At 35.5% G+C, this 9,852-nt stretch overlaps 1 pseudogene; it reads right to left on the minus strand.

The window, feature by feature from the left end:
- Nucleotides 1–1,504: 1,504 nt before the first annotated feature.
- LOC114758482 (probable protein S-acyltransferase 23) lies at nt 1,505–9,657 on the minus strand (annotated as a pseudogene).
- Nucleotides 9,658–9,852: the final 195 nt, after the last annotated feature.

Here is a 9,852-nt window from a genome sequence, read left to right on the forward strand (position 1 = left end):
CATAAATATAAGACCCCAATCCATTTTGTCTCTCATATTTACTCAATTTTTTCCAAGATAGTCCTTCTAATAATTATAGTTATAGTCAATACACTTTATTAGCAAGGATATTTTAGGAGAGAGAACATCTATTTAAGACAAATAACTAACTCAACTTACTTCCTTAATCTCCTCAAATTAGTCAACTGGCTCTTATAATTAGGACCGGAGGTAGTATTTGATAGAACATTTAACATGAGTAACTATTATAAGGACTATGTTAAAAAAATAAATAAATATGATAGCAAAATGAATTCGGATATTATATTTGAAACCAAATTGAATATCAAACTAATTTTTATATTAAAAGCCGAAGTAGTACTATCTTATTCAGAAATCATGATACTCTAATTATATATATTACTTCTGATCCTTAATATAAGAGTTAGTTAACTAATTGGTATAGATTAAAATAATTAGTTAAGTTGATTATTTGTAACAAATGTGCTGTCTTTTTTAAAATATTCTTACTAATCAAGTATATTAGCTAGAAATTCCATCTCTACAAGGACTATTTTTTTTAAAAAAAGATAAATATAAGATACAAAGTAAATTTGAGTGTTATATTTTTGAGACCAAAATAAAAATTCAACTAGCTCTTATATTAGGTAGCAGAGGTAATATATTATCAACAAGGTTACCTTTCTCGCTGGCTACTATACAATGCAAATTGGATCCCACACCGACCACAAGACCACAAGACTCAGATAAGAGAGAGAGACAAAGGAGATATGTAAAACTTAGAAAAAACAGAGAAATGGCTGTGCCTGCCAATTACGACCTCACTCCATTGGATCAGAGGTGATACAAGTCAAGTTGTGTATTTTAGCTAGGACACGTGTTAATTCCATAGCATAACAGAATATTAGTTAATAAATGGAATTAGAAGCATAAATCTCCGTTAAGATGTATTGGAGAGGTTGTTGAATAATATACTCCCACCCACGTGTTCCCTAATTATTGAAAGCGAACACAGCAGCTTTGAAGTGAAGAGAAGAATTTTGAGGGAAAAACGGAAGCTTCCACCAGCCATTCTTCGCATTGGCTCATACGGGTCATTTGTCTTCAATTGCAAACAATCCTTCCATGAGATTTCAATAATTAGAAGTCATCATTTGTCATGAATGACTTTAAAAGATCGTCATTTTCCCTTCTCCCAAGCTCACTTTGCACAGTAACTTTCCACCAATTATTTTTTTAATGGATGAGAGAACCTCAGTGAGGAGAGAAAAATAGCAGTATCAAGATAAATGCACAACGGGCAAAATCAGTATTAATGAAAAAGTTATGGGTCTAACTCATTCCAACCCACCCCCAAAAAAATTTTTTTATAAAAAAACAAAACAAAAAGCTGCACACACAACACACACACAAGACAACTATCACCAGTTCGAGTCCCTTGGATGCACTTCCAACATATATCTGATTCCACACCCCCCACACCCCAACAAAAAAAAAAAAAAACTTCCACAAGGCCACTCCTAAATGCAGTGGGGTAAAATCATAGAATTGATGCCAATCAGGTACCTAGAAATGGGATGTTTTGTTTATTTGTGCTCTGCGTTCCGATGTACATACAAGAGCTGAAGAGCATGACCAACCTGCCCGCAAATTACTATCAAAATACATGTTCGCCAATTTAGAAATACAGAACGGAATGATCTTATACAAGGATGTGCTGATGCCACAAAGGACAATTGTTCTACGTCGCCACCCGCTGTAATGAAGGCCAAGCAATGCCGTCATCATCCGTATAGCCCTGAAAAAAGAAGTCAGAACAATTCTTCCAACAACCATGGTTGTATGGATTTCTAAACTTCCCATCAGGACCACGAAGATACCCATATCGGGTAGAGTTTGCCACTTCATTTGTGGTGATATTCTGAGCTATCTGCACAAAGCATAAAAGGTCTCCCGTCAGCTACTTATCTTGAAGGTGTTTAAGAAACATAAATTTTAGTACATTCATATTAGACGACTTCAAATGTTTCTCATTTGACAAGTATGCGGCTAAGTTGCTTCACAAGTTCATTGTGTTAGAGGACTGCAAAGAAAATCGACTAGGAGAATGTTGGGGGCCTCATGGAAAGTAGACTTGTGGGAAGTGATGCTAAAATATTAGAACCACCGAAAGTTAAGGGTTTAGGGTATTGTACCTTCGTTACGCAATAAAATCTAATGAACATAATATATATGCTACGAATAAAATAACAATGGCAATAACGTGATAATGATTTAAGCACTCACCATTGAAGCCTGTGTTGACGTCAAAGTTACAGCAGCAATGAAAATAAAAGTGTCCAGCACCAGAAATGCAATAGCCCCAGGATGCTGTACTAACATATGATGGACCCGTGTTTCTCCTTCTGACAATCCTATCGGTAATGTCCAAATTCCTGTGATGGAAACAAGGATAGTCTCAAATTCAAATAAAATGATATACAATATGATTTCAATGTAGGACAAGGCAAAATGAGCTCTTTAAGTAATACTTTGAACCGTAACAGCACCGCTAATGAATGATGTCAAAGTTGCCAAGCAAACAAAAATAAAGAAATCCCTTTTGTTCCTCTGCAAGATGCACAATCATTATGACATTAAGGCAAGCTGGAAATGAGAGAAAAGGATAAATAAATAAACTGTTTCTTTTATAGTAGAGTGACAAAGTTAAACAGCGCATCTCATTTCCAAGTCCAAAGTACCCACAAGGACAGTAATCCTGGTGCTATGAGCCATCCGTCTTTTGTAAGTAAATAGGAAAAAAGAACAATCAGCAAAATTCTCCACAAGAATTAATTGTTCTTGCGGGGGAAAACTAAAATACCACATTCCTGACCTTTCCCACACAGTTAGATATCCACGGGCAATGGTGGTCAAACTGTTCCACACAACGCTTACAAGTAGGGCAATGCTTAGATCGGACAGCTCTTATTATCTGATTATGCAATTCCAGAAAAGCAGACAATGAGTATTACATAAACTTGAGTTCTTGAAAAAGTAAACTCTAACTGCAAATTAGCACTCAACAGTACTTCCATCAAATACCCAAACAAATGCACCAAAAAAAAAAAACCTTGCAGGTAGGGCAAAGTTGAGACCAATTTCCTGTCCAAACAGAGGAGCTGTTCAGGTCAATATTCAATAAAGGATCCTACAAAACGCCAAATATAATATTAGCACGTTTTCTGGTTAATAAAACAAGTAGATTTGTTCATAATCCAGTAAGAATTACAGTTCATATCAAGATATAAATACTCATAATCTCCCATTGAGTTTCAAAAGAAAACCCAGAGTTGCATCAATGATTGTTTTGTCTGAAAGGAACAGATATAAACTGTCATGCATGGTCAAATCCATTTATTGTTCAAATCAAATGCAGTGAAGAACCTGATAACTAGATGTCATTCAAGTTACAATACATGAAATATAATTCTACTGTTCACGAAATCACATCTTTACTACCTCATTGACGCTATGCTCACAGATAAGATGCCCACATAATTTGAAGGTTCTCTTGCTAAAACCTGACTCTGGTGCAAACTATTTCTTAAACATGACCATCACAATTTGGAGCAACCTTTTTATAGACAATAGGGATTACATGTGAGAACATTGCATACCTCTGCATCACTATGAGCACCTGAATCTCCTGGTCGTTTTATATAACCAGGATCTTTACTGCACAAAAGTGCAAATAACATTAAGAAAATTCTGACGTTGGCAACTATAAATAAAAACACGTTTGGCAAAACTAGATCATGTAATAAGCATATATGGTAAAAATTCAGATAGCGTAGGAAGTTGGTATCATCAAGCCCGTTGGCACAGTATGGCATAAAGCAATGCAAGTCATATGAATGTCTTCGAAAAGTCAAAAGATAGAAAATAACGCAATTAAACTAACTGTCTGAATTTCTTACTTGTAAGACAAATCCAAAAGAAAAAGGCACTTTACCAATAGGCATTAAGCGGTCCTCCTGCTCCACACACATTGATGTACATGTCCTCTCAATATCATTGTTGGTAGGTTCAAGTAAAATGAAAATTCCTATTTCAGATATTTAGTTATCTCATCTCAAAGTTCTAGAACTTGACATGGTAATAACCAGAAAATTTGGGAAGGCCCTACAAGTTAAAAGAATCTAAGATCAAGTAATTGGCTGCAATTTATAATTCTTTACTATTAAGTTCTCGCTAAAGTGGCAAAGACCACGGCCACAAGTTATAGGTTTTATATCAGGCCCGCTTCAGTACTTTGTGCGTTGTTAAATGATGATATAGCACTCGTAAGCACTTAAAATCACTAAACAATGCAAGCCAAAACCTAATAACTAAATAACAAAAGATAAAGACAAAGTAGAAAAAAGGAAGTATGCATCAATCCCAGCGATTTTTAGCAATGCGTTGACTGTTGACTAACAGAAAGAACCAGTCTTCTCAAAATAAAAGGAAAAAATAATAGTGAATTCGGAGAAAGAAGAGAAGAATATATTAATAAAAATCATATAACAACCACAACACGGAGAAGAGAAAGGTAAAGGATAAAGAGACATGATTCTCCTTTAACTCATCTTAGCATAATTAAGTTCGAATAAACCATCAAAATGGGGGGAAAACAAATACATCAAAATACAAAATACATGCTAGTCAAATTTTACAGTGCTAGGTCCAAACCGCAGAACTTGGAACTGAGATCTTAGTTTCTTGACTTTTCATCAAAGCATTCACGTGAAAATAACAGCTACATCAGCAGAGAATGTCTGTTCAAACCAGAGAGATGCATAAAAATGAAGAGAAGAAAGAAGATTCATGTAAGACAGAAATTTTACCTACTGCACCTGTAGAACATAATCAAGGAACCAACTGCCAGGGAAAGAGCAGTCCAAGCCCAAAGACCGACAACAGCAGTAATCTTTTGAAAACTAGAACCTGGAGAGCGAGGAAACGATTCAATCTTTGAAATATTCAAAGAAATATTACAATAAAGATACAAAATATGTAAAAAATTGTAAAAAAGTTCTTGAAAGACCTGCAACAACTGAGTTGGTGAAGAGGAACATTTCAAAGATTATAATACAAAATAAAATGGGAGCATAACCGATATCTGCCATCCTCCCACTACAAATTTTGTCTCTCCAGCGGTTGCTTAGAGCTCTCTGTTGATTAGACTGCAATATATTAGACCATTATCAGCTATAAAGCCAATATTTGTGTTGAAATGCAGATATCTTAACTACAAATGACAAAAGTAATTTACATCAATCAAATGCTACTTCCTACACATTCCTTCGGTACTTTCAAACTGGCAGTAAGATTCTCCCCAATTATTAACTTCTGCTGCACCCAGGCTTCACATCATTATTTTAAACACAACCAACTTAGCAGAACAAGAATTTCCCGGTAGCACTATGGCTAGATTATTTACAGGATCAGTAATGAATAACTGCAATGGTAGTAACAAGTTTTCATAAATAAGAAAAATTTGGGGTGATAGAGCTCAATGGTGTCATGAGATACATGTGATCAACCCTACTTAGTGGGATAAAGTTTTGTTGTTGTTATCATCCATTTTTTGACCTAGCTCAGGACCAGACTAAAGTACGGGTTTACACTAGTTTTTTAGTTGAAACAATTAGTCTAATCTGGTTTTCAGTACACTTCAGGACATACAATATTACAAATACTACTAAACTATGTTATGTAAAAGGATAAAAGTTACAATAGTTCAACAGACATCTCAACTATAAGATATAAATTTTTATATACTAAACAAAGTGAAACCCTGACTAATAATTTATCTTGGATTCGTGCATTTCATGTTAAAACTATCTGACATTGGCATGTCCTCACTTAGACCCTTTCAACTTGTAGCTATAACAAACCCAACATGGGGGAAAAAACAAGAATATTATAATAAATAAGAAAAGCTGGGTATTTCATTCCCAGGACCAAGCTAATAATGTCTAGTCCTGAATCATCATCTGAAATTTTAAAAAATCAAAACTATAAACAATAAAATCAGCAAGTTCGGGCTTCTACATTTGAAGAGTAATTTGATGATAAACGAATAAGGATGTTGATGGATAGTGAAAGAGAGAAAAAGGAAAGAAGAGAGGAGCGGGGGGAGAGAGATTAAACTGAATAATACTCTGATTAGTCAACAAGCATAAGCCATATTCCAATTGGACTCCTTTATAAAGGAGTTGACAACTAAACTACCTCAACTAATGGCTATTATTACTTATTCCCTTAACTAACCGCAATCAACTAATATCTTATATTAATTACAACTTACACATCAGATGTTACTCAAAGATTAACTTCAGAAATTTCCCTTTTTACCATGTTAATCCAGATCATCGCCCATAAGCTCATGGAAATGAGGCCTTCAATAATTTCTTTTTTTCTTTTTCTTTTTCTTTTTTGACACTTTGTTTCCTTCTACGCTAAGTAAATACATACGTATATAAAACATTTGCATCTCCGAAATCTCCTTCAAGAGCATGCAACAGAAGAACTACATGCAATGATGGTTACTCCTACTCATTTTTGGAAGTCTCATGAATGATGTTTTAGCAAGAAAATATACAACCAAAAGCCTCATGAATACACTGTTACGTACAAGGAAAAAGGTGACATGCCGATGACCTTTATCATGTGCAAGCTGTACAGGAGTTTTTCCAGCATTGTCCTTCACCGCCAGTTCTTTCTTTGTGCCTGAGTGTACAAGCACAGTGCATACCTCTGCATTTCCTCTTAGTGCAGCCCAGTGCAACGGCGTACAACCTGTAGTTTTATTGAGTACCGTCTCCTTTAAAACTAAAATGACTAATATAACTCTAAGTTAACCCATAGATTTGGGAACAAACATCTTTTTCTAGTTATAATAACTTAAGAAAGCAACACCAATCCAGTGTAACAAATAATTATAGCTTCCAAACTCGTATAGAACAGTCTTCATCAAATATAAAAGTGAGCTACATTGTAAAAATTTACATGCATTATAAAAAGAAATCTAGCAACAGAAAATGTTTCTCCAGCATCTTGAAATACAAAACCATTGTTAAAACAGATGCATCAGTAGATATACGTGAAAGAACACTCCCTCCAGCTCAAAATATAAGCATCAAATCTTTGAAGGGGCTTGATTTTTTTGTATAAGATACAATTTGGATTTTTCTAATCATTTAATGCATTTTTTTCATTTTTACCCCTAATTAATTATATGTCTCTCTCATATCTCTTCCCCCCTCATTCTCTCTCTCACTTACCCTTTCCATAAATAAGGGTGTTTTAGGAAAATAAGTTGCATTTTTTACATATTTATTGTCTTTAACTAATTTTGACCAACTTTTTGGGTTGCGTGATTTAGTTATTTAATGCTTATACTTTGAACTAGAGGGAGTACATTAGAAAGCTTTACACTAGCAAATTACAGAATGGTTCTACCTTTGATGCCATTATTCTTGCAAGGTTTATCCAATACACACTATAAAATATTAACCACAGAGAACATCCGCCCGGGGAAGTGATAGCTCACCTCAGCATCAAATAGACCACCAACATCAAATCAGTCAAACTTCACCAAAAACTTAAAACTATAAGAAAGGGCTTATAATGTGCAGAGCAATTGATTGAGAAATTATACAAATGAACAGAAACCAAAGATCAGTGTCGCATACCATCTTTATCTTGTCTCTCTTGGCATGCATCCCGGAATAGAAGCAATCGGATTGTATCAGCAAACCCCTTATAAGCAGCCCTGTTTGAAGAACTAAAAGAATAAAGGATACAAGAATCTAACAAAGATAGTCGACATCTTCAACAAAATTAGTCCTATTCATATGCAGCCATGGTTATTACCAAAACAGAAGTGCGTTAAATTTACCAACCAGAAGTATAACACACACTTTTTTAAACGAAGGAAAAATGATGTTTACTGGATTCTCTGGTTCAAAATTACAGTATTAAGTACTGAGCTTGCACTAAAGACTGATAAAACAGATAGTGAAGATCAACAAAGACAAAAATAACATGAAAATGTCCAGTGAAATGGTCTCATTATGCTTAATCTGCATTTCACAGAAGTTCAATTTCCAAAGCTTCAATACTTGCACAAAGTTCAAAATATATAATTTTTCCTTCAAGAAAAGCACCACTTGATTATCTTGTCATTCTTAATTTCATTAGCAAGGATTTTCTTTTTTTTCCCTTCTGATGAAATAGCTTTTTCAACATGCACATAATTCTCATATAGATAAAAACATAATTTTCCAGCCGGCCATTCTCTTAAACAAGACTACGTTTGACAGAAACAACATTGGCAACCAAGTATATGTGTTTAAGCTTGAGGGGAGTATTTACAAAACAAGGCACAAATGACTGTCACCAGGCATAACAATCCAAAGCTTGATGGCATACCAATGAAGAGGACTTCGCCCCTCATTATCAGGTACATCAAAGTCAGCATTGTACTTTGCAACGATGTGATTTAAGAAAGCTGTTTGTCCATATTGAGCAGCAAAGTGAACTGCCTGCACCATACAAGAAACAATGTAATCAACATATACCGAGGGGGCAGGTTCCATCTTATTGAATACAGGGAAACTGGCACTTTAGACTAAGCAACATTATATATTCCATCCCATGACAAAGCAACCAAATTTTTTTTAAAAAAATAATAACTAAATCAAACCACGTAAAAAACCAACTTCTCCAAACAGATAAATGAATACCCTGTATCCATGTATATCAGCAGCCTCAAGCCAAGCACCGTTCTCCAAGAGCAAATCAGCCACTGGAGTTGCCCCATGAACTGCCGCCCAGTGTAGTGCCGTCTGTTGCAGGTGATCAGTAGCGTTGACATCGGCCCCGTGCTTCAAGAATCAGGAAAACAGCCAGACAGAGTTTTAGAGGGCCAAAAAAAAAGGTAAGCCGACACGTGACATAGCCCATCTATGCCTTGTCAGAATAGCAATTTAGCGTGCAGACACCCTTACTTACAACTGTTGCTTCTATTAACCATAATGGCTAAACAAATGACGGGGAAAAAAAAAGACTCCCTTCCTCATGCATAAGAAAGTGAATCAGTTCAAAATTTCACCAAGCCCAATATTTTATCATCAAAGCTGAGCTCACATTCGCATTATCACTTACTAAGAAAAATGATTAAAAAGCATGGGAGTACCTTAATGAGATACTGCACAATATCTGGAAAGTTATTAAGGGATGCCCATTGGAGAGCATAATAGCCATTGGAATCAGGTACAGAAACGGAGGCACCTTCTTGTGTTCCAAAAACCACCTCAATTTCTCAAAGTCCCCACAAGAACAGGCAGAAAACACGTCTACTACAGGAGGGTATATCGGGAATTTTCGGGGTTTTAGAGTCCGATGACACCACCTCGATCTCCGACGAACCCATTTGGGCTATAGCATTCGACACAGAAAAAACAGAATTTCAAAAGCTATTAGGATTAAGGGTTTTCTGGCAAGGATCAAGATGAAACCTAACTGGTGATTGCTTGCAGGGAGAGAGGAGAAAGAGAGAGAGAAGAATTTAGAATCTGCTGGGGCGTCGCAGAAGCTTCGGTTCATAACATCCCCAGCTCGTCCACTATTCATCTTTTCTCGTGTTGGCTTCTCTTTCAACTGTAGCGGCCGACGAAGTGACTGGAGAGGGTTTCCTTTTTCTCTGAATATTTTTGAGCTTTACCGATAAAAGAAAAGTAACGTAATGCAATTTTTTTTTAATTTTTTGCCACGAAAATATATTATTGACCTAGGATTCTGAAAATAAATCATTGTCCAAAT

This window comes from Neltuma alba, unplaced genomic scaffold (assembly GCF_004799145.2).
Source record: "Neltuma alba isolate B1F8T4 unplaced genomic scaffold, ASM479914v2 tig00010705_pilon, whole genome shotgun sequence".
In the NCBI taxonomy this organism is placed as follows: domain Eukaryota; kingdom Viridiplantae; phylum Streptophyta; class Magnoliopsida; order Fabales; family Fabaceae; genus Neltuma; species Neltuma alba.